Source organism: Solanum verrucosum, unplaced genomic scaffold (genome assembly GCF_900185275.1).
Source record: "Solanum verrucosum unplaced genomic scaffold, falcon-dt-bn FXZP01000214.1, whole genome shotgun sequence".
Classification (NCBI taxonomy): Eukaryota; Viridiplantae; Streptophyta; class Magnoliopsida; order Solanales; family Solanaceae; genus Solanum; species Solanum verrucosum.
Genome location: NW_026020059.1, coordinates 102,002 through 126,851, shown reverse-complemented (window position 1 = coordinate 126,851; position 24,850 = coordinate 102,002).

The following is a 24,850-nucleotide window of genomic DNA, read 5'->3' as shown; positions in this document are numbered from 1 at the left end:
CAACCTAAAAAACGAGACTCCTTCACCATGAAGAATCCTTCAAATCACAACCAACGAGGAAGAAAAAAATAACACAATCTCTACGAACGTTCCGAGGGTGAAACCACGTGGAAATCTTGTAAATCTTTGCTTGGATGAAAGGTGAACCTTTAGAGAGGATTTAAGACTGTTTTATTCTTATTTTGGTAAAAAATAATGAGATAAAACGAAGGGAAATCTGATCTTATAAAGCTAAACCGACATATGGGCTAAGGGCCAACCTTCACATGCCTACTTGTGCAGTCTCACTAAAATCTGAATATCTCTCAATTCTGAAGTCATATGGACAAATGATTTAGTGAGTTGGAAAGTAGACTCGTAGACCTTCGATTTCATATATTGGGGTTCTTCTAAAGTTTTATAGATTGGGAGAAAAGCTTCGAGACATTTAACCTAATTTTTCAGAAAATGTATCAAAGAAACTTACTCTAACTTTTGCCAACTTTTTATTTCTCAACTTGCTTGACTTCAAAACTTAACTTACGATCATTGGGTGACTATATCACCTTATAAAACATTCTTATTAGCATATAATACACTCCTTGTCTTATCCCCAAAGGTACTGGTTAACTTAAGCATTCTGAACTGGCGGGGTGTTAGAATAGACATTTTTTAACTCGAACTTGTTTAAGGGCATCCTTGACCCATAACGTTAGTCTAATTGTTTGATTTTTTTTACCTCTCCTTTGCAACCTTATTCTCCTGAACTGATACACCAAGTCATGTAAACCTCATACACTCATTCAATTATACACATATTATGCGAAAGAACCACGGGATCTAACTGTCTTCTCTTGATGGTCGACATCGACATAATAAGGTTTCCACAAATCCATGCCTATATCAATAACAAAGTCGAGCATCTCTAGCCCTATCACGTCTAAAAAAATTTGATGACAAACAATATTTACCGCAAAACCTCGATAAATCCTCTTGAGCATATGTGAAACACAAAGCACGATTCAGATTTCATACGTACTTATAACTCAGCTCTATAGCAACATCTATAAATTAAAAGAAATGTAACCAGTCCTAAATGCCCTATAGCCTCTTGATTATAAGTGTGCTGCACAACACACCCATAAAAAAGAATCTACAACACACGACTGGTGGACTCCCTGGGACACGACCTGCTCTGATACCAAGTTTGTCACGCCCCAAACTAGAGAAGGCGTGACTGGCACTTGACATCTTAAGCAATCGAGTTAGCAACATAAAGTTGCAAACTGACTACACTAAGGACTTAGAAGGTCGGGCACATAACATCTAGAATACTATGACTGGACCCTTAAGGTCATAACTTGAATATCGGTAAGTCATATAGACAAAGGTAGACAAGCCAAAGATAATAAGGTACTAGCTAGCCGAAAAGGCTACAATGAAGATATACACACATACATACATATATATACATGCCAAGCCTATGTGGCTGGAAATTGGAAGTTGCAGAAAGAAACCTAGAGTACTGTATCCACAATAGCCTCTATAAGTGACATAAGCACTGGTTGGGACAAGGCCCCGATTATACCCAAACTGTACAATAAAAGTAACATTCTATGAAAGCTCTAGGAAGAAGTGGAGCTTACCAACTCACAGCTAAACCTCGAATCCTAGCAGAGGGGTCAATCAGAATCCCTACCTGGACCTGCACGCACGAAACAAAAATGCATCCCCAGGCAACGGGACGTCAGTACGAATAAAAATGTACTGGTATGTAAGGTAGAAAATAGAATAATAAATAGTTATTGTAAAAAGGGGAATAAAGATACCACCTGAAACAGAAACTCTGGTAGCCGCCATGGCAGACATCAAACCTTATATAAATTAAATATGCATGGTACGATTGCATAATCGTATATCTTGAATATATATATATATATATATATATATATATGCAAATGCATATCATACTCAACCAAGTGCTAGCAGTGGTGGTGCCATCCGGTAGCAAACCGGGATCATATGCGCCAACTTGTGGCCATCTATGTCTCATACCTATAAATATAGGCAATAGGCCCTATACCTTTCGATTATAGCTCGGAAGTAGAATGAATAGCATGTAATGTCATGGATCCGTAATGCATTTGTTACCTGAATCATGTTGTCAATCTTGGCTCATTGGTGCTCTTGTCCTCGTAATCTTGTAATCACTTTCGTATAACATATAAATATCTCGTGAAACTTATATACTTGTAGATTAAACTGGAAAACTTAACATGGATTTAGAAAGGCAACTTAAACTTAAGGATGTTCATAAAGAGCTTAAAGTTCTTCGCTTAGTATCTATATATGTTTCCTTTGTGGTATGTAAAAGAAAGTATTTCAGAAAAACCCATACTTTAGTAGTTTAAGCCTACGATTTATATTTAAGAGTTTTGGAGATCGAGTTTTATTTTAAAGTTTTCAAAAATATAAATTAGCGAGGAAGAAGGTTTGATTTCAAATTCATATTGTTCATCTCTAATCTTTTTAAGTTACTACATCTAAAGAAGAATAAGAATATGTACACATGAACCTATAGTCAAGAGAATCAACAAAATGACATAAAGACGCCAAATACCCTATCTAACCGAACGAGTGGAATAGCAGCATAATGGAGTCACAAAAATACACCAGCTGAAATATCAGTGCCTTTCACCAAAGGTCTTTCTAGTAATAGAGTAGTAAAACAATATTTGACAACTTAGGATTCCAAATTCGTGCTCAAAGAAAGTACAGTGCTTAGCCTTAACATACCTTGATTTTGGGTCTTGTTATATCAATATGGATTGTACCCCTTCCTTACAGTATGTAATCTACAGAAAATCATGTCACACAACTTTACAGGCAGAATATTAACATGACAGGGTCAAAGTAGCAATTTAGATATTACTAGCAGAGTAATTAGCTCGCCAGACCCTTTTTAAATGTAGGCTTCATTACCTTTTGTTCTCCAAATTACAACCCCAAATCAATGACGTAACATACATTTTTGCAGCATCTATTAACAAGTGGTGGCCTACACAATAGGCTACTATAACCAAATAGAGTATGCCTGCACAATAATAAAAACTCGGCGTATCGCCACACCCCTCTTTTCCAACCCAAAATAACCATAACCAAATCCTAACCACGAGTCTTCAAACAATTAAAGCCATACAAAAAATATGTATAATACAGCCCTATAATTGTTCAATATAACCATAATAACTTGAACTCGCCGCTTCCAATCATCATCTTATACGTTCGTCCAATAATTACATTTGGAGTCATGTCTTTCTCTTCATATGCAATAAGAGCTTAAAAGGACAAAACCTAAACCTAAACTTGATCGAGCTTGCAGTACATTAACATGTCTTGTTAATAACAAACAGTCTCCTTAAACGCAAGACGTTGAACCAAGAAGAAACAATTTGAAAATTGCAATGCAATAATAGAACCAACGTTACACTAATTTATGTTACAATTAAATATCCATCTATACTTCTTCTTCTCTTCCAGACTCATGTCAACAAGAACCACACACATACAAAGCATTTCCAAAAATATTCCAGCAACAACAATATCAGAAAATACTTCAAAACAGCCCAACATCACGTAACTACACAAATACGATTTTTTCAGTCGTCTATTCGTGTTCTTGCTTATATAGCATAGCTATAACTTTGACTCACTCAATAAAATGAAGGGTGAGAATTATTACCTCTAAACAACAGCAACACCACATAAAAAACGAGACTCCTTCACCATGAAGAATCCTTCAAATCACAACCAACGAGGAGGAAAGAAATAACACAATCTCTATGAACGTTTCGAGGGTGAAACCACGTTGAAATCTTGTAAATCTTTGCTTGGATGATAGGTGAACCTTTAGAGAGGATTTAAGACTGTTTTATTCTTATTGTGGTTGAAAATAATGAGATAAAGCGAAGGGAAATCTGATCTTATAAAACTAAACCGACATATGGGCTAGGGGCCCACCTTCACGTGCTTGCTTGTGTAGTGTCACTAAAATCTTAATATATCTCAATTCTGAAGGCGTATGGACAAATAATTTAGTGAGTTGGAAAGTAGACTCGTAGACCTTCGATTTCATATATTGCGGTTCTTCTAAAGCTTTATAGATTGGGAGAAAAGCTCTGAGACATTTAACCCAATTTTGCAAAAAATGTATCAAAGAAACTTACTCTAACTTTTGCCAACTTTTTATTTCTCAACTTGCTTGACTTCAAAACTTAACTTACGATCATTGGGCGACTATATCACCTTATAAAACACCCTTATTAGCATATAAGACACTCTTTGTCTTATCGCCATAGGTACCCGTTAACTTAGGCGTTCCGAACGGGCGGGGTGTTAGAATAGACATTCTTTAACTCGAACTTGTTTAAGGGCATCCTTCACCCATAACGTTAGTCTAATTTTATTTTATTTTTACCTCCCCTTCACAACCTTATTCTCATGAAATGATACACCAAGTAATATAAACCTCATACACTCATTCAATGATGCACATATTATGTGAAAGAACCACGGGGTCTCACATTAATTTAGTCAGAATGGTAAAATAACATAGTACCTTTTTGAATATTTTTTTCCTTTTAACTTTAATGCTTTTTAATAAAAATGAAAAAAAAAATCAGTTTATTTTAAAATAAAAAGGATATTATAGACTTTTTAAATTTCTAGCCAAATACTGACCAATTTTTTTGGCCATTTAGCATTGCCCTTTTAGGAATTCATTACTGCCATTGATAAGAAAAAGCTAAACTAAAAAAATAAATACATCACTTTCAATATTTGCATATAACCTTGTGTTCTTCTCGCAACCAACATCCTCGCTCGTCTATATGTTATACTACTTACAATGTGAGTATTGTTTCAATTTAGAATCCAAAACGGTGTCATCTAAAGAGTCTAAATAAAACTAAAAGTGTTATGCAATTTTATTCACAATTAAAGTTAGTAGAATGAGAAATCTTAAATAAGAAAAATATGAATCTATCACTAAAATTTATGAGACAATTTATCACTAAAATCAAAATAAATAAATAAACAAATAAACAATTTATCAATTAAACTTACATGGCTAGTATCCCTAATAATAGCCTATTGTAGCGGCATAATGATTATAGAAGAACTCACAATTTCCAATTTTTTTGTCATAGCAACTAATTTTGATTTCAAGAAACAAAAGGAGTACATAAGGCTATTACTTATACTTAAGAGATAAAACTGTTATTTTTAGAAAAACTTGGGAAGTTATACATTTAAAAAAAAAAAAAACCGTCTTTACAATTTTTGTTTTTGGTTTTATGTTTGTAATTTTTATTTTTGGATTTGTTAATTTTAGATAAACGTGGGAAGTTATACAAAAAAAATTTTAAAATTGAACTCAAAACCCTTTTTTCAGGTTTTTTTTCCTTTTATGTTTGTAATTTTTATTTTTATTTTTGGATTTTAAATAATTTAATAATAAATTATTATTATTAATATTATTATTATTATCACCTCTCCATATATATATATATATATAGAAAGAGAGAGAGAGAGATTATTATTATTATATGCATTTGTTTTGCTATAAATAAGGAGGTTGTGGAAAGATATTTAAAAGTATTTTTCCACAAAAAAAAGGAATCATAAACGTTTGAAATTAAAAATTAATTTAAAAATCATTTAAAAATAAAACAATAATTTATTATTAAGTAATTAATAATAATTTGTAATTATTTTAAAAACCTGTTTTTTTGTGGTGCTGACAGTAGGCACTATCACCTCTCCTATTATATATATAGATTTTTTCAGGTTAGTTACCGTAACATCGAGAATAGTACTTGTGTGGTATGGGCAATATCTAGAGTGGTTCGATAATTGAAAGTTTAATAATTAAAGGGATGGCTAGGTAATAGACATGTATCTTTGGAAACTATAATTATTAAAGTTATCATAACATGAATGGGTTGCTTAGAGAATGATGAGAATGATGTTACACCAGTTGAGCTCATACTTGGTTAGAGTTATGGAGTGTGTTACTCGTGCTATCGACTTGATTTACAAAGAAATTCATATAGTTTTGGATGAGAGGCCAAACAAATTTGGTAGTGTATTGTAGTTACTTAATGGGCAGAAATATGTAGGTTATTTGAGTACAATCTTGTCGAGGGGTATGATGTATTCTAGTGGTGGATCTAACGAACTTTCACGAGGTGGTACTAGTGTTATATGAAAATGGAGACGTCGATTGTAAGCGTGAATACTAACTACTTAATGAGTTATCAATTGTATCACATGCTCATATAATAAGATTTGATGTTGCATTCATATTTGAGAAACCAACCAGCTTGTTACTACGGACAACCAGCTTGTTACTACAGACGAATGGGTTAAGCATTATTTATAAGAAAGCTTTTAGTGGTGGATCTGTGGTACGGTATTGATGTGTTTAGGTTGTGAAGTGTATCTTGATGATTTTAAATGAGTGGTATTTCATCGTAATCTCCGGGGAAGTGGATCGATATTAGGATGACAAACTTATGGGTAAAGGAAGTCTCAAAGAGTATACTTGTGTGAAGGTAATTGAAAATTTTAGTAAAAAGTGCATATAAAAGTGGGTTAGTCCTTTGGATTTGATTGGTATAACTGGGTTTAAGGTGTTATTGATGAAAATGTTGACTTCGTGGTGATGACAAGAGCTAACTGAGCATGATGGTAATAAGAGTTCGTGATGGATTTTGTCAGAATGCAGTCCATCAAGTGTCATCTTAGCAGACCTTCTTTCTCCTTAATTATGATCTTGTTATATTCTAGAAACAATGTCATTTGAGATTTGTATTTTTTTTCTTTTGAATCAATTGCAACACTTTAGAGGTTTGTACACGTGACAGTCAGGTTTTGGTGTATATTTAAGTTGTTTATAAATTTTCGCATTATTTTATAGTATTAGACTTTTATTCTCGTTTTACTTCCGCATTCACCGTATTAATTGGGTTTTAGGCCGACTTGTTTTGGTGAAATTAGACAAGTGTCATCACGTCCATTTTTGGGTCATGACAAGAGGGCTGACTTTAAACTCCCAATATGTTTTATTAAATCTCCCAATATGTTTTATTAAATCAATTCTATGTGAGTTTTTTCGGCCTACAAAGGGCACACATTGTAATTTTCCATTTATTTGTTTTTGAGCAGTGAGTTTTTTCTAGTTTCGACGTACTCCAATGCGGACAAAAAATGATCCACATAATGGATCTATGAGCTTACCACCAGCTTGCAAATATTTTACTTTACCGCTTCACCAAAATCCGCTGCTTCATTTGATTTGGTGGTCATATATGGAAGGCCAAAGGTTCTCCCCTACAAAGGTTTGGTTCTTACAAGACAAGAAGGAAAAGGTGTGTCCTTCATTCTCTACTTCCTTTGTTTGCCTACAAAATATTCAAATGCAAGGTATACACGAATATAGCTATAAATAAATCAACAGATAATTAACTTTAACCCATCAATATTTTAGATAAAATCAGTCTCAAATATAGCTAATTTAATCACATCTAGATGATAAAAAATGTAATCTTTAACAAAAGATGATACAGTAACAGAGTATAAAACAAATTAACAGTTGTATTTACAACAAGGCAAAACCTGAGATTGAATTTGAAGGATTTTGAATTTCTGGCCAACTAAATTGTGAACGGAGAAATGAAAATGATACGCAAATACATGCGGGGGTGTCTGCAAATGGGTGACAACTTAGGAAACCTGAAATATGAAGGCAAAGTATATTGCACTCAAATGTAGTTTATGAAACTACAAGGACCTGGAAAATAATTTTCAAAACTGACCTTTTTTTTTCCTTTTCTAAATTATTAAGTATTTTTTGTTCTGTTCGCTAGAAATACATGACATGTGTCTTCATATGTATGGTTATCATCAAATTGTAGTTAATTAATACATACTTTTCACTTTAATTTATTGCTTAAATCTTGATAGCGTGGTATGAACTATGAATTGATGTAAACATCAAATATGGACAGTTTTTTTAAATCCATATTCACCCTGTAATTGCGTTTACCGTAAGTAACACTCTTCCACCTTTGACAAGAGGTCTTGGCTCTTGAAAATGGAAAATCTGTTATGATTAATTACCCCATTTATGGAACGAGATTAGTCGAGAAAGTAAGTATGGATAGGTGATGCAATGCCTATATCCAAATTAAATAACATGGATAAAGATTAATAAAAACTTGATTTGGGATTAGATTAATTAATATATAGAGTGAGTAAAAAAAAATTCACATGAACAATTTCAATGAAAATTTTCAATTTTTTTATTTTACTATTTTTAACTCGATGTATTCATAGTAAATGTACAAGATTGATTATAACAAAGTTTCTCTCGATCGTATTAATAACTACTATAGGGAAATGCTTTATATTATGCTAACTATTATGTTTATAGATTTAGATATGCTCTTATTTATTATTTGGATATATATATATTATGAAAGAGGCATTTTTTCAACAAAAAAAAAAACTTTTCACTTGAGCCCTTGGGACGATTCTCCTCCTCTCCTCACCAAGCTACGTTCCTCCCACATAATTCTAAGAATTTCCTAGTAGTTCTAATACATGTATACAAATTCTTAATACGATTCTACTCTACGATTATATGGTTTAAAATAAAGTTTTAAGATAACAATTGAACTTTAATTTCAGGGATACACCAAAAAATTAAAAAAATTCAAATGCAAGGTATACACGAAAAGAACTACATAGAGGTTACTTGATACAATTATACTAATTCATGGGCACCTCATAATGAGAGGTAAGAAATGAAATTAATGAAAAAATTCTACCTTTAGTAGTTAGGTCCATATTTTTTGTTTCTCGCTTTGATTTTAAAGAATGCTATTTTGGGGTAAAAGAGGGGTCTTTTAGGATGGTTATTCAGAGTAAGCCCAATGTTCGTAAATCAAGTTGTCCAATCTATTTTTCTAAAATAAATAATCAGGAGAGAATATTCTCCTAAAGAAGAAACTCAAGCGAACAAGAAAAATAGTGTCACGGGGTTTTTAATAAACTTTACTTAAATTCATATTTTTATGCAAATTAGTTGCACGCTTTCGTCCATTTAAGTGATGTAGTGGGCTTATTGGTTTCGTAACTCTTCTACATCTTGGATGAATATTTATCAAAAATAAAATGTTTCCCCGTATTATTTTCCTACATTGAACATTGCAAGACATTTGATACAATTTTGATATCCTAGGTACTCATATATCTTTCCATTTTATTTTTCTTAGGATTGCGCACAAGTGATAAAGATTTTTAGGGCCATGTGTCATGTCCCGCAACTTCACTATTCAAATTCGGCACCGAAATAAGGGAGAAAAATCTAGAGTTGTGGGGAGGTTAGTACAACACTCTAGAACTCCCTAGAAAATTTCCAAGAAGACTTTAGAATTCCCTAGAATATATAGAGAATTCTAGAATGGGACCAAAGTGTAATTATTAGAGGGACTTATAAAGTAAATATTATTTTCACTTTAGCCCCTAGGTTGTAGTATAAATAGATGGGGAATTCATTTGTAAAGCATCTAAGCTTGAAGCAAGCAATCAAGCAAGTTGTAAGCAATCTTCCACAAAGCAATACAAGCCTTCTTCCCAAAATTCTCTAAGTCTTTCTTGCATTCTCTTAGCGTTCTTAGTTCAAAGGACTTACTTGAGCTTACAAGATCTTGAAAGATTAGTGAGTAAGTTGTCAAGTGCCGCACAGAGCTTTAGCGAGACTCTAAGTCTGTGACAACGTGGTATCAGAGCAAAGGTTTGCTACAAAGGGAATGACTAACGAAGGAGACGAACGCCGCTAGCACCACCAACGCTAGGCTGGATGGTGGAAAGAAGAACCGCAAGGGAAAGAAGCACCAAAAGAGTAATGAGGAAATGTTGCTCGACCCCACACCAAGTGAGGCGCTAACATCTCGTCCACCTTCGACCACCGAAGCAAGTGATGATGAACTTGGCGAGGAGGCCATTAACTTCACCGTAGGAGAGAAATGGCGCAAGGATTGAAATGGCGAGGCAGGCCGTGGAGGTATTAGGGTGGCATTTGAACGTTGCAGATGGAAAGTTCAAAACTCTCGAGGACTTCACCCTTGAAGAGACCGACAACATCCGCAAGGAGTTTGAAGGACGCCAGCGTGCCGAGTTTGAGATAAAGGAGGCTAGCACTTCCTTGGAGTGTCGGCTCATGGAGGCGTTGAGCACGATTGAAACCATGAAGGTCGAGATGAAAGCACTCAAGGAGGGCGTGGAAGTTGGAGGATCGTCATCGTCCGACTGAGACAAGGAGGCCAAGGTCGAGGCTCTCAAGCCACCTATGTTCAAAGGCGTTCGTGACGCGCAAGAGGTGGAAAATTTCTTATGGCATTTGGAGAATTACTTCAAGTGCAACAGGGTGAAGAGTGATGAGAGTAAGATCAACACTGCAGTGTTGTATATTTCAGAGATGGCCATGTTGTGGTGGGAGGCGTAAAGAGTCGGAAATTGGGAAGGGACTTTGCACCATCAATACTTGGGAGCGATTTCGAGTGGAGTTCAAGAAGGCTTTCTTCCCTAACAACGTCATCTATGAGGCGAAGCGCAAGTTTAGGGAGGTAAAGCAGACGGGCAGCATACGCGCATATGTGAAGTAGTTAACTACCCTCACGCTTCAAATTCTGAACCTCACGGATGAAGATATGTTGTTCAACTTCATAGATGAGATTTAAAATTGGGTCAGGACGGAGTTGAAACGCCGACTGGTCAGGACTATCAATGAAGACATCACGTAGGTCGAAGCTTTGACAAACTTTAGGCACGAAAAACCCGATAGAGCTAGAGGAGAGGAGGTAGTGGTAGTCATGACCAAGGTGGGGGAGATCGTGGCAAATTCGAAGAGCAGCGGCCACATCCCAAAAATCATGATACCTATAGGTTTGATGACAAGAAGTTTGGACGTCATGGCGACACGGAAGAAAGGCAGAAACTGCCAAAAGAAATAGTTGCTACATATGCGGTGGGCCGCATGGCTATGCAATGTGCCCTGAACTGAAGAGCCTTGGTGCTATCCTGCGAGAGCGGAAGGAGAAGGATGTGTAGGAGCAAGGACAAGGCGCAAAGACGACACAGTTGGGCTTGATAGGACTATGCGGAGCTATCACGAAGTAGCCAGGGAAGTTGAGAGAATACGGCGTGTAGTATGTCGACATCACGATTAATGGAAGACCCGCTCGTGCTATGGTCGACACGGGTGCAGAGACCAATATTATGACTAACACGGTAGCAACAAGGTTAGGGCAGGCTGAGTTATAGTCCAAGTAATGCCCAACTCAGGACGGTCAATGCACCACCGACTCCCGTGTATGTAGTCGCGCATGGTGTAAGCATCATGCTAAGTGAGTGGCAAGGTAAGACCAACTTCAATGTCGCTCCTTTAGATCTCTTTGACATAATTCTTGGGCAAGAGTTCTTCCAGCAGTGTCAGGCGGTGATCAATCCTTACCTCCAACGACTTTTGGCCATGGAGCAAGAAGGATGATGTATGGTGCCTCTGGGTAAGGTACCAAAGACGGAAGGACATGTCCGACTAACAGCCATGCATCTCGTGAGAGGCCTTATGAAGAAAGAGTCGACATTCGTAGCCACCATTGCAAGTTCGAAAGAATACAATGGTGCTAAAGAGTCCTCGCCACCGTGCATAGATAAGGTTTCAGAAAAAAACAATATCGTGATGCCAAAGAAGCCGGCAAGACGCTTGCCTCCTAGGAAGGAGGTAGATCATAAAACCGACCTAGAAGTGATAGGAAAGCAGATGAAGGAGTTTAACAAGGGCATTGATCGAGTCAATGGACTATCGGTCGCGCATGCGAGGAGACAACACTCGGTTGACCATGCAACAGTAATGCGACGTGGTCGTCTCATCAACAGGTGGGGGAGAGTGTCATGTACCGTAACTTCACTATTCAAATTCGGCACTGGAATAAAGGAAAATAATTTTAAAAAGTTTAAATATACCCTCCATTTATCTATTTGTCTAAAAATATCCATCATACCATTTTTCGTAGCGGAACTGGTAGCTGGGGGATTCATGGAAGTGGTAGTGTGGTAGGTGGTAGTGTGATAAGTGAGTATTTTATTTTAAAGATTTTATTGTAGTATTCTTTTGCTAAGTGTCTTAATCTTGATATTCCTTTAATGTTAATTTTTGGTAGTGTGAAATTCATGGTAAAATGTAATAATATTTATTGTAATATTTTAGCGATAGTTGTTTTAATCTGAATATTTCTTTAATATTATTTATGATATATTCAAGATATAACATATCTTCGGTTCTTTGGTACATAGATAAATTTTCCTCTATTAATTGTTCTAATAGTTTTATATCTTCCATAGATTATATCCAATATTGTAAATATTCGTAATTCATTTTAATCTGAATTTATTTCTAATAAATTGTACCATTCTATTCTTTCGTAGTCTAAATCATGTAAGTCTATTTCATACCATTGTTGGTCCAATATATCTTCTGGTTCGTTATTAAATATTTTTTCCCATATGATTCTTCTTAATTCAATTATTTTTATATCTTTAAGTATATATAATATTAAAGTTTCATAGTTTTTTATCATTTCATTATGAAGGTAAGTAGTCATGTTCTTTATTATGCAAATTTTTTTTATTTCAAATTATTCCTTCATATCATATTCATAATTGATTAAATTCATATTAGATCATTATGAATTAGATTATTTTTATCATGTTTTCCTGTCACTACTAGCATCGTACTTTAGCGGATACTTCCTTCTTATCAGCGCCTCAACTTTGTTTACTCCCCTAAACGGCTTCCTCGCCTACCGGTTTCAACATTAGGATGGCATAGTATAGAAGTTTTCTCCCTGTTTCCAGTGTGCTAATAAACTAGAAATCATGATTCAAATAATTCTAATACATAATAACTAACATAAATTTATTCAATCATATATATGATATTCAGGAATATATGAAATTAGTTCCGCATATTTTTTGAACAATATACCTTTGCTTCTTGCTTAGCCATGCTATCTGAAATATCTGACTAGATTTCAGATTGTTGCTCCATTATCTAAATACTAATTTTTTAGTTGAGAGAGTTTTTTGAAAGAAAGTTTATTAAGTTAGGCCTTGCCCGTCTTTACAAAGTTTTCTACTAAGTCTATATATAGACATACAAATTTACTATTCTAAATACTTATCCTAAAACATTTTTTTACACATGTTCATTACTATTTACTACTATTCATGAATAGTCCTTGTTTTGTCTACCACTATCTACTTTACGACTTATTTGCACACATTAATAATGTACACTATCTACTACATACACTTGTCTTTATTTGACAAAAGACCCATACCTATTCCATACTTACTTTATGACACTTATTTGACAAACTTTGCATTATTACATGTAGCTTTTTCCGTTTATCTTGACAACTTTATATTTACATTATTCTACATAACTTTTTCGTTCTTATCTTCTTATCTCCTTCTTGTTTTCTTCCTCGTTGATTATTCCAGCTGGACCTCTGAAATTATATTATCTTCTCCGTTGCATTTTGAACATATATGGTCCGGGTATTTATGACCAATTAGCTTGCAATATCTGGTTAATAATTCTGCTGAAATAAATCCTTCTTTTAATGCTCGTGTCGTATGTCGTTCTTCTGGCTTTAGTAGTGATAAAATCCATCTTTGGACTTCATCCATATCTACTTTCCTTAGCTCCCTTGAATTGGAATAAATCATTAGTTGGTCTCTTGCATAGTAGCTCCATATAGCATTTCTGTTTAAATAATTATTTGCTAACTCTTGTATAATTGTTGATATACCAATTATCCTTTTGTTGGCATAAAAACTTGGTATCTCTATTTTGCATATCTCTTCTTGTTGTCCGATATCCTCGGGTATAATTATATCTTGGTTAATCCTATCTTGATAACCTGTATTGGAGGTTTTATTTCCTCGTATAATATCTCCGCTGGTGCTGTATAGAATTTTATATAAAATAAATTTCCGTTCGTAACTCTTTTGTACGTGATGAATGCTTTGTGTAGTTCTGGTATTCCACTAACTTCTTCTCCGTCATATGTGTATACTATATTTAACAGTCCGTAGTTGTAACATGTCCTTACTAAATTAGCGTTAGTTTTCGGTTGTGCAATTAGCTTGTTATATCCTTGTAATTTTTGTGTCAAATAATCTTGGTTTGGTTCTTTTGTAGTTGATCTGGGGTTGCGGTTTAAATAGGTTTGGATTTTGTGGATATTTTCAATATAGGTTCGTGTGATGTAGTTATATGTCTTTTTCTCATTTTGGTTTTGCAAACTATCTGCGTATGTAGATGTTTGTGGTTCTATGGACATATGTCTAGGTGTCCTTTGGGTAAATGGTTTTGCGAATAGCTGGTTTAAGTTAGCATTTTTATGTTGTTTATCGCTAACTTGTTTGCTTGTACCTGCAGTTGTATTTAAACAAACGTTATGGGTTTTAAGGAGTTTCCCATCGTCTCCTTTTAGCTCTGGCTTTTTTCCGTCTTCCGTTTGACGTAGCTCCGCATTTTTATAGTCATGCTGCTGACTAGCTTTAGACTTCAAATTATCTTCATTAGTCTTTAGCTTTTGTATCTCGTTGTCCATACTGTCCACTTTTATACAAAGTGTAGTTATTGCTTTGAGTATCTCTTCCATTGTATTTTCGTTCTCAGTCTGAGTAGCTTTGTCTTGATAAGTAATCTGCAATAACATTCTTATCAGTTTTTATTACTTCAATTGTAAATGTGAAATTTAATATATTTAATACCAATCTCCTTATTTCTTTTGTTGTTACCGAATCTTGTATTTTTCTCGTTAGCCATCATTTTACTTGTGTATTATCTGTTCTTATAATAAATTTATTATATACAATATATGGTTCAAATGATAATAAACACTTATATACTGAATATAATTCTTTTCTATTTATTTCCCATTTTATTTCTGTATTATTAAATGTTCCTGAATAATACCTGCAATGATGTTCTATCGTAGTGTCATCATACCTGTATTTTAATATTCCTCCATAACTTTTTTCACTCGCATCTGATTCTATTATATAAGTAAATTTTTTGTTTTCATCTGGAAAGTATAGTTTAGGTAAGTTTTTACATAATAATTTTACCTTTTGTATTTGTATTTGGTCTTTTTTATCAAACTGATATTCTATATCTTTCTTTAATTTTTGTTGTAATTGTTTTAAATTTTCTGCTAATTTTGGTATGTATTCTCTTACTTGATTTACTAGTCCTAAGAATGATTGTAATTTCTTTTTTGTGTCTAGTTGTTCATTTGAGTTAATTGTTTTTTGTACTATATGTGTTTGCATTTTTATTCCGTTTTTATCAATTTGTATTCCTAAGAATTCTATTTGATTCTTCATTATATCAGCTTTCTTTTTACTTAGACTTATACCTGAATATTCTATGATGTGTATAAATTTTTCTAATAATCTTATATGTTCATCTTGTGTTTTGGAATATAATAATATATCATCAATATACACTACACAATTTTCTATTTGTTTAAAGTAATTGTCCATAAAGTGTTGATATCTACCTGGTGCATTTTTATATCCAAATGGTAATACATTCCATTCATAAAATCCTTGTGGTACAGTGAACGCTGTTAGTTTTTTAGATTCTTCTTCTAGTTTTAAGTGATAAAATCCTGATTTACAATCAAATTTGCTAAAATAATTATATCCTTGTATTTGTCTTATCTTTAGTATTTTATTTGGTATTGGATAATTATATGTTTTAGTTTTTGCATTTAAATTTCTATAATCAATAACCATTCTGCTTTTTACTCTTTTTTGTTCACTATGTTTATTTACGATAAATGATGGGCTTGTATGCTTACTATTGCTTTCTTGTATATATCATTTTTCTAGTAATTCATCTATATGTATCTTAAATTCGGTTAAATCATTAAAATTATACTTTAATGGTTTTTGTGTTATTATACTGTTATTATCAATTAGCTCAATTTTTACTTTTGTTTTATGTTTTTCATGTAACACCCCGTATCCGAAAATAGAGATTTCAAATTTCTGGTGTTACAGGTGACACTCACGGACACCATCCACGGACCGTAGATGGACTCACGGTCCGTCCTGCAGGTCCGTGGTTCGTGACAGAAAACTTCCCCAGAACTCAGTCAGAAAATTTGGCTAAGTGTTGACCCATGGCCGGACTTACGGTCCGTAAGTCAGGTCACGGACCGTAGTTCGTGTCCGTGGATCAATGCCCCAAAAGCCCAGCTTCAGTCCCAAACTACGGTTGACCAGTACGGACCGTCATTCGATCCACAGTCCGTAGGTCTGACCGTAGATCGAAGGATAGCAGCCAGTTAGCTGAAAATTCTGATGGGTCAAATTCAGATGGTCATAACTTTTAGCACAAAATGAATTATGTGTCCCATGAACTATGGTTAGATAGTTATTGAATTATCTTTCCAACGCCACCGAGTTTGCTAAATTCCGACCTCCGAGTAAAAGGTTGTGCTTGTTTTAGTGAAGGTCTGTCGAGCAGGCTTGACTTACGGACGCAATCTACAGATCGTAGATTGACCTACGGCCCATAGGTCCACTCCGTAGGTCACTCTGACAGCAGTTAATTCAGGGGTCCTTTGGTCTTTTCCTATTTCGTTTACCCCTAAGATACGTCGTTTAGACCCTAAATCATGAGGTTTTAATTAGTTTAAGCCTAGAAACATAACTAGAACTTACCTAAGTCAAATTCATTAATCAAAAACTTAGAAAATTAGAAGCAAGAAGGGAGAAAAAGGTCAAGAACCCTAGTTCAAGAACGCAGCAAGGTTCCATCAGTTCCAGCCCCGAAATCGAAAGATTTCTTCGTGGAATTCGTCACCAGGTATGTGGGATTTCACTAGTGGGTTCCTTTCGCCCATTAGGTCTCTAGAATTCAGTCAGATTCTTGATTCCCTTATTATGAATAGACCTAGGGTTTCTAGAATTACAGCAGATCATCATGAATTAGTTATTTAAATGTTCCAAATCAGATTATCATGTTATTGCTCAGTTTATCACATGAATTTCAGAACCCTAGCTATGTATTTCTTTAGTTCTTGAATTACACATGCTAGGTCAGATATTTCAGTATTCAGTTTTACATGCCTCAGTTTATGAATGCATCATTATCATATTAATTGTTGCATTCTCAGTTTGCATGTTCAGTTTCGAGCTATCCAGTATTTACAGAAACTCAGTCATAATGTGTTAACCACTTAATCTATTGGGAGTAGAATAATACCGAGTTGGACTAGGGTTTCAGCGTACCCGTATAGTCCCAGAACTACGAGACACGTAGGTGTAAGTCCCCTCTGTGGGCAACATCAGTTTAGTGATCACGCCAGCATGCCTTTATACCTCTGGCAGGGTATATTGGGTCCTCTCGATGGGGCGTATACATCGGACTCCACATTTAGCTCAAGTGGTTTTATGTCGGTTATTAGTAGCTCCCACAGTTCAGTCAGATTCTATTGCATTGACCACATTTACAGTTCATTCAGTATTCAGTCAGCATGTTATAAATTGGTCATTGCATTCAGTTAGCTCAGTATTTAGTATCTATATCATGTTCAGATTATTTCATTGCTTTATTGCTTTGTTCAGTTATATGTTCTTTCAGCTTTACTCTATCCTGCATGCTCAGTACCTTTCAAGTACTACGCATACGTGCGCTACATCTTCTCATGATGTAGGTTCAGGTTCTCAGCATCCAGATCACACTTAGATCGATTCCCGATCTTCAGTTCAGCAGAATCAGTTGGTGAGTCCTCATTCTTCAGGGACAATAGTCATGAGTTTCCTTTCAGTGTTTTAGTCTTTAGTTTCAGTTTTGCTAGACCTAGTTGGGGCATGTCCCAACATTTCTAGTCAGTTTAGAGGCTTATTTCAGACATAGTTAGATTCAACTTAGTATTTGAGTTTGATATTTCTTTTGTATTAAACTCTCAGATTTGATATATTCAGTTATAGTATATGGGTATTCCCCATCTTTTCAGATTTAATTATGAATTAGCTTCCGCATCAGTTTATTTTCTTTAGTATGTTCATGATCATGCCAGCAGGGTTAGCTTGGGATCACTTGTGGTCCTAGGTCCCGTGACCGCGTCTCGGGGGTAGCTCGGGGCGTGACAAACTTGGTATCAGATCATTAGGTTTAAGTGTCCTAGGATGTCTGAAAAGCCGCACTAGGTAGAGTCCTTTTCATGGGTGTGTAGTGCGCACCACATCTAATGAGAGGGAGGTTACAAAGTGTCTTTAGGAAAAATCCTCATTTTCTTGTTACTCTTATTGTGCGTAAGGTATGATCTAATTCCATTCTAACTCGACGTTCTACGTTTCAGTGATCATGCCTCCTCGTAGAGCTTATGCTAGGAATGCGAATGCCAGGAACGCAAACGCAGCTCCTCCAGTTCCAGATCAAGAAGTGTCGAATGCTGAATTCAGGAATGCCATTCAAATGTTGGCTCAGAGTGTCGCTAACCAGAACAATCAGCAGGTTCAAGCTCCTGTGAATGCAAATGGTGGATCAGCAGCAGCAAGGGTCCGTGACTTTGTTAGGATGAATCCTCCAGAGTTCTTAGGATCGCAGACTGGTGAAGATCCCCAGAATTTCTTGGATGAGATCAAGAAGATCTTTGAGGTGATGCAGGTTACTGGGAATGATCGGGTTGAGTTAGCATCTTACCAACTTAAGGATGTAGCTCATATCTGGTATACTCAGTGGAAGGAGAACAGGGGTACAGATACCGTTCCTATTACTTGGGAATGTTTCAGCGAAACCTTTCTAGACAGGTTTTTCCCTATAGAGTTGAGAGAAGCAAGGGCTCAGGAATTTATGAACTTGAGGCAGGGTAACATGACTGTCCAAGAGTATGGGCTCAAGTTTAACCAACTCTCCAGGTATGCTCCTCACATGGTTGCTGATTCCAGGGCTCAGATGAATAAGTTTCTCTATGGAGTGTCAGACTTAGTGAAGACAGAGTGCAGGAATGCTATGTTGTTGGTAGATATGAACATCTCTAGGCTCATGACTAATGCTCAACAAGTTCAGGGTGATAAGCTTAGGGAACAGGCTAAGGAGACTAAGAAAGCAAGAACAGGTAACTACGAGTATTCCCACCAGAAATCGGGTGGTGGAAACCGCTCGCATTTTCAGCAGAAGTCTTCGACTCCAGCCCCTTCATCAGCTAGTGTTCCATCCCCCAGGTTCTGTAATGATCAGAAAGGTAGGGCATCAGGCTCTAAGTCTCAAGGTAGTGTTTCAGGCACCAAAACCTACCCAACTTGCCCGAAATGTAGTAGGAACCATCCGGGCGAGTGTTTTGCAGGTAAGGAAGGATGCTTTGGGTGTGGCCAGTCTGGTCATAGATTGAAGGATTGTCCTTCAAGACAGGGTCAAGGAGGAAATAATGGTAGAGCTCAGTCTACAACTTCAGCAGCACCAGCAAGTCGCCCGACTCAGCAGGGTAACTCTTCTGGTACTGGTGTCGGACAGCGCCAAAACAGGCTTTATGCTCTTCAGGCTCGTCAAGATCAGGAAGATTCTCCTGATGTAGTCACTGGTACGTTACGAGTCTTTGATCTTAATGTTTATGCATTGTTAGATCCAGGGGCTACTTTGTCTTTTGTAACTCCTTACATAGCAGTCCAATTCAGTGTTAGCCCAGAAACTCTTCCAGAACCCTTCTCAGTCTCTACTCCAGTTGGTGACCCAGTTATAGCTAGACGGGTATACAGAAAGTGCCCTGTCACAGTCTCTCAGAAAGTCACCTCAGCAGATCTTGTAGAGTTAGAAATGGTACACTTCGATGTCATTCTAGGCATGGATTGGTTACATTCCTGTTATGCCTCAGTCGATTGTAGAACTAGGATTGTTCGTTTTCAGTTTCCAGACGAACCAATTCTAGAATGGAAGGGTAGTAGCTTAGCGCCTATGGGTCGATTCATTTCTTACCTTAAGGTCAGAAAGATGATCTCTAAGGGTTATCTCTATCATCTAGTTCGGGTTAAGGATTCTAGTTCCGAAACCCCAACTCTTGAGTCAGTTCCTGTAGTCAGTGATTTTCCTAAAGTGTTCCCAGAAGATCTTCCCGGAGTTCCTCCCGAAAGGGAAATCGACTTTGGAATTGATCTCCTTCCAGATACCCAGCCTATCTCTATCCCTCCTTACAGAATGGCTCCAGCTGAGCTTAAGGAATTGAAAGAGCACTTGAAAGACCTTCTAGATAAGGGCTTCATTAGACCTAGTATTTCACCATGGGGTGCACCAGTGTTGTTCGTAAAGAAGAAAGATGGTTCTCTCAGAATGTGTATTGATTATAGGCAGTTGAACAAAGTCACAATCAAGAATAAGTATCCCATCCCCAGGATTGATGACTTATTTGACCAACTTCAGGGTGCTAGTCATTTCTCAAAGATAGACCTCAGATCAGGTTATCATCAGCTTAGAGTCAGAGATAGTGACTTTTCGAAGACAGCCTTCAGAACTCGGTATGGTCATTATGAATTTGTAGTTATGTCATTTGGACTAACCAATGCTCCTGCAACTTTCATGGATTTGATGAACAGAGTGTTCAAGCAGTACTTGGACTTGTTCGTTATCATCTTTATTGATGATATCCTCATTTACTCTAGGAATGAGGAAGAACATACGAGTCATTTGAGAGTTGTTCTGCAAACTCTCAAAGATCGTTAGTTGTTTGCAAAATTTAGTAAGTGTGAGTTTTGGTTACAATCAGTTGCTTTCCTTGGGCATATTGTGTCTAGTGAAGGAATTCGAGTAGATTCCCAGAAGATAGAAGCAGTGAAACAATGGCCCAGACCTACTTCTGCTACAGATATTAGAAGTTTCTTGGGTCCAGCAGGTTATTACAGAAGGTTTGTGGAAGGATTTTCATCCATAGCCTCTCCATTGACTAAGTTAACTCAGAAAAAGGTTAAGTTCCAATGGTCAGATGATTGTGAGAAAAGCTTTGCAGAACTGAAAACTAGGTTGACTACAGCTCATGTCTTGACTCTACCAGAGGGTTCAGATGATTATGTGATCTATTGTGATGCATCCAAAGTCGGCCTAGGTTGTGTGTTGATGCAGCGAGGTAAGGTTATAGCTTATGATTCCAGACAACTTAAGGTACATGAGAAGAATTATCCAACTCATGACCTCGAGCTAGCAGCAGTGGTGTTTGCACTTAAGATTTGGAGACATTACTTGTATGGTGTTCATGTAGATGTGTTCACAGACCATAAGAGCTTCCAGTATGTATTCACCCAGAAAGAGCTGAATCTTCGCCAGAGAAGATGGCTAGAGTTCCTCAAAGATTATGATATGAGTGTGCATTACCATCCTGGTAAGGCAAATGTAGTAGCAGATGCCCTTAGCAGACTATCCATGGGTAGTGTATCACATGTTGAGGAGGAAAGGAGAGAGCTAGCAAAGGATGTTCACAGACTTGCTCGCCTAGGAGTTCGTCTTATGAGCATATCAGATAGTGGTGTAACGGTTCAGAATGGGGCAGAATCTTCTTTGGTAGTAGAAGTTAAGGAAAAGCAAGACAGTGATCCAATCTTGCTTGAACTTAAGGGTGCAGTCCACAATCAGAGAGTGGAGGTTTTCTCCCAAGGGGGAGATGGTGTATTTCGCTATCAAGGTAGATTGTATGTTCCTGATGTGGGTGCATTGAGGCAGCATATTCTCGCAGAAGCCCACAATTCCAGATATTCTATTCATCCAGGCGCCACTAATATGTACCGTGATCTGCGGGAAGTCTACTGGTGGAATGGTATGAAAAGAGATATAGCAGATTTTGTGGCTAAGTGCCCCAATTGCCAGCAAGTAAAGGTAGAACATCAGAAACCAGGAGGTATGACTCAAGAGATTGACATTCCTACTTGGAAGTGGGAAGTGATTAACATAGTCTTCATCACAGGTTTACCTCATACCCGCAGACAACATGACTCCATTTGGGTGATTGTTGATAGGGTTACTAAGTCTTCTCGCTTTTTGGCGGTCAAGACTACAGATTCGGCGGAGGATTACGCCAAGCTTTACATTAATGAGATTGTGAGGTTGCATGGAGTTCCTTTGTCTATCATCTCAGATAGAGGTCCTCAGTTTACATCTCATTTCTGGAAGTCATTTCAGAAAGGTCTTGGTACTCAGGTTAATCTTAGCACAGCATTTCATCCACAGACGGATGGTCAGGCAAAGCGTACCATTCAGACCTTAGAGGACATGTTGAGAGCTTGTGTGATCGACTTCAAGGGTAGTTGGGATGATCACCTTTCTCTTATTGAGTTCGCCTACAACAATAGTTACCATTCCAGCATTCAGATGGCCCCTTATGAGGCATTATATGGGCGTAGATGTAGATCTCCAGTTGGTTGGTTTGAAGTAGGTGAATCAGCCTTGATAGGACCAGATTCGGTCCTTGATGCTATGGAGAAAGTGCAACTCATTAGAGATAGACTTAAGACTGCCCAGAGTCGCCAGAAGTCTTATGCAGATGTGAGAAGAAGGGAACTAGAGTTCCAAGTTGATGATTGGGTTTTCTTGAAAGTGTCACCTATGAAAGGGTTGATGAGATTTGGCAAGAAAGAGAAGCTCAGTCCCAGATATGTAGGCCCTTACCGGATCCTAAAAAGGATTGGTAAAGTGGCTTATGAGTTAGAGTTGCCAGCAGACTTAGCAACAATGCATCCAGTCTTTCACATCTCTCTTCTGAAGAAGTGTGTGGGTGATCCAGCATCCATAGTGCCATTAGAGAGTGTGGCCGTGAAAGATAGACTTTCTTATGAGGATGTACCAGTTGAGATTCTCGATCGTCAGGTTAGAAGGTTGAGGAATAAAGAAGTCGCTTCAGTCAAGGTTTTGTGGAGGAGTCAGTCAGTAGAGGGAGCTACTTGGGAAGCAGAAGCAGCCATGAAGTCCAAGTATCCTAACCTCTTTCCTTCCGATTCCATTCCAACTTGAGGTAATAGTTCCTCTTCAGTTTTCCAGTCATTCATGCGAAAATTCAGTCTTAGAATCATGTTCCTTCAATTTGTACTTGCATTTTTAGCGTATTTGCATGTCCTTGGAACTCAGTTCAGTCAGAAATTCAGTTCTCAGTGTTTAGTGGTAGGGATTGCTGCCCTCTCCCTCTATTTCAGCTAGATTAGTCTTCATTCGAAGACGAATGGTCCCAAGGGGGAGATAATGTAACACCCCGTATCCGAAAATAGAGATTTCAGATTTCTGGTGTTACAGGTGACACTCACGGAAACCATCCACAGACCGTAGATGGACTCACGGTCCGTCCTGCAGGTCTGTGGTTCGTGACAGAAAACTTCCACAGAACTCAGTCAGAAAATTTGGCTAAGTGTTGACCCACGGCCGGACTTACGGTCCGTAAGTCAGGTCACGGACCGTAGTTCGTGTCCGTGGATCAATGCCCCAAAAGCCCAGCTTCAGTCCCGAACTACGGTTGACCAGTACGGACCGTCATTCGATCCACGGTCCGTAGGTCTGACCGTAGATCGAAGGATAGCAGCCAGTTAGCTGAAAATTCTGATGGGTCAACTTCAGATGGTCATAAATTTTAGCACAAAATGAATTATGTGTCCTATGAGCTATGGTTAGATAGATAATTTAATTATCTTTCCAACGCCACCGAGTTTGCTAAATTCCGACCTCTGAGTAAAAAGTTATACTTGTTTTAGTGAAGGTCTGTCGAGCAGGCTTGACTTACGGAAGCAATCTACGGACCGTAGATTGACCTACGGCCCGTAGGTCCACTCCGTAGGTCACTCCGACAGCAGTTAATTAAGGGGTCCTTTGGTCTTTTCCTATTTCGTTTAACCCCTAAGATACGTCGTTTAGACCCTAAATCATGAGGTTTTAATTAGTTTAAGCCTAGAAACATAACTAGAACTTACCTAAGTCAAATTCATTAATCAAAACTTAGAAAATTATAAGCAAGAAGGGAGAAAAAGGTCAAGAACCCTAGTTCAAGAACGCAGCAAGGTTCCATCAGTTCCAGCCACGAAATTGAAAGATTTCTCTGTGGAATTCGTCACCAGGTATGTGGGATTTCACTGGTGGGTTCCTTTCGCCCATTAGGTCTCTAGAATTCAGTCAGATTCTTGATTCCATGATTATGAACAAACCTAGGGTTTCTAGAATTACAGCAGATCATCATGAATTAGTTATTTAAATGTTCCAAATCAGATTATCATGTTATTGCTCAGTTTATCGCATGAAATTCAGAACCCTAGCTATGTATTTCTTTAGTTCTTGAATTACACATGCTAGGTCAGATATTTCAGTATTCAGTTTTACATGCCTCAGTTTATGAATGCATCATTATCATATTAATTGTTGCATTCTCAGTTTGCATGTTCAGTTTCGAGCTATCCAATATTTACAGAAACTCAGTCATAATGTGTTAACCACTTAATCTATTGGGAGTAGAATAATACTGAGTTGGACTAGGGTTTCAGCGTACCCGTATAGTCCCAGAACTATGAGCCACGTAGGTGTAAGTCCCCTCTGTGGGCAACATCAGTTTAGTGATCACGCCAGCATGCCTTTATACCTCTGGCAGGGTATATTGGGTCCTCTCGATGAGGCGTATACATCGGACTCCACATTTAGCTCATGTGGTTTTATGTCGGTTATTAGTAGCTCCCACAGTTCAGTCAGATTCTATTGCATTGACCA